Source organism: Heterocephalus glaber, unplaced genomic scaffold, assembly GCF_053883595.1.
Source record: "Heterocephalus glaber isolate CG9 unplaced genomic scaffold, H.glaber_assembly_v1.0 deba00001613, whole genome shotgun sequence".
NCBI classification, from domain to species: domain Eukaryota; kingdom Metazoa; phylum Chordata; class Mammalia; order Rodentia; family Bathyergidae; genus Heterocephalus; species Heterocephalus glaber.
Window position 1 is genome coordinate 19,258,662 of NW_028258384.1, and position 2,236 is coordinate 19,260,897.

Below are 2,236 nucleotides of genomic sequence, written 5' to 3' on the forward strand. Positions count from 1 at the left end.
AAGGAGGTTATCATTCCTCTGGCAGTTTATGCTCCTTCGTCAAAGATAAGGTAGCTGAGTGTTCCTGGACCTGTTCATGCTTCCATTATTTTGTTCTATTGATCCACAAGTCTGTTTTATTGCCAATACCATGCTGGGTTTTTTGTTTGTTTGTTTGTTTGGTACCGGGGATCGAACTCGGGTCCTTGTGCTTGCGCAGCAGGCAGAGAAACCACTGAGCTAAATCCCCGGCCCCTTACCATGCTGTTTTTATCAGTGTAGATTCAAAGTATAATTTGAAATTCAGGATCATGATGCCCCCTCAGTTGCTCTTGTTGCCCATAACTGCTTTTGCTATTCTACATCACTTCTGATTCCATAGGAACTTTAGGACAGTTTTCACTAGGTCTGTGAGGAATGCTATTGTTATTTTGATTGCGATTGCATTAAATCTGTATAACATTTTTGGAAGTGTGGCCATTTTCAATATGTTTATTCTGCCTGTCCAGGATCAGGGGATACCTTTCCATTTTCTGGTGCCCTTTTATCTCCTTTTCCAGAGTGCTATAATTTTCGTTGCAGAGGTCTTTCACTTCCTTGCTGAGGTTAATTCCTATGTATTTCATTTTTCTTGATACTATTATGAAAGGTGTTGTTTCCCTAATTTCTCTCTCTGTGAGTTATTGGTGTACAGGTATTGATTTTGTGTGTTGACATTATCCTTCTATGCTATGAAATATGCTTATTAATTCTAGGAGTATTTTCACTGAATTTTGGGGGTCTTCTTTGTAGAGGATCATGCCATCAGCAAACAATAATTTAACTGCTTGCTTTCCTATCCACATTATTGTATTTCTTTCTCTTTTCTGATTATTTTGTTTAATATTTTGAGAACTATGTATATGGGACAAGAGTGATGATAGTGTGCATTCTTTCCTTTTTCCTGATTTTAGAGTGAAAGCTTTTAGCTCTTCTCCACTTAGTATGTTGCTGCCTTTTTTGGTTTGTAACAGTTGGTTTTTATCAGATTGTGATAAAGACCTTCCACTCTCATTTTCTTTGTTTATTTAATATCATGAATGGATGTTGGATCTTGTCCAATGCTTTTTCTGTATCTATTGAGATGATTATGTGGTTGTTTTTCCTTGCTTCTGTTAATGTGGTGTATTACATTTATTAATTTTTATATGCTGAATTGTCCCTACATCACTGGAAGGAATCCTACTTGGTCATATTTTACAAATAAGTAATCCTTTTCATTATTTACTGAATTCTGTTTGCCAGTATCTTATTGAGGGTTTTTTTCATCTATGTTCATTAAAGAGATTGGCCTTCCCTTTTAAGGGGAACTGGAAGGGGTAGGAGAAAGGAAATAAGGGAGAGGAAAAAATATGAGAAAAGGAAAAAATGGTAACAAAGTCTTTGTAAATAGGGAGGGGTGGAGGGGTTGAAGGGAGGGCAAAGAAATGGGGAAAAATAAGAAACAAGATATATCATGTAATGGTACAAATTCCCAATGATGAATGTCATCGTATTGTATACCTAAAATGTAGTGATAAACTTAATAAGTGAAAAAAAGCAAAAAAATAAAAAATAAATAAAAATCACATTGAGTTCAATAAAAAAAAAGAGAGAGATTGGCCTGATGTTCTCTTTTTTTGGTTGGGTCTTTTTATAGTTTTGGAATCACAGTAATACTTGCTTCCAGGAATGACTGGGAATACTGCTTCACTTTCAATATCATTGAAGAGTTTGAGGATAAATGGCATTAAATTTTCTCTAAATTTCTTGTAGAATTCAGCAGTAAATCCATTGGAACCTGGGATTTCCTCAGTTGGTGGGTTTTTACTCCTTTTATAATTTCACTGAGTGATATTGGATTATTCAAGATTTTTATATTTTCTTGGTTCTGCTTTGGTAGTTCATATATATCTAGGAATTTATCCATTTCTTCTGAATATTCCATTTTATTAGAGATCAGTTTCTCAAAACATTTAATGATGATCTTCTGGATTTACACAGAATCCTGTGTGATTTTACCCTTTTTGTTTCTAATTGCATGGATTTGGGTATTCACCTCCCTATTTTGATACGATTGGATAAGAGTTTATACATTTTGTTTAATCTTTCAGAGAACCAACTCTTTAATTTATTGATTCATTCTTTTGTTTTTTAGTCTCAAATGCATTGGTTTCTTCTTTGGTTTTTGTAATTTCCTCATGCTAGCTTTGGGTTTGGAATATACTTGTTTTTCTAG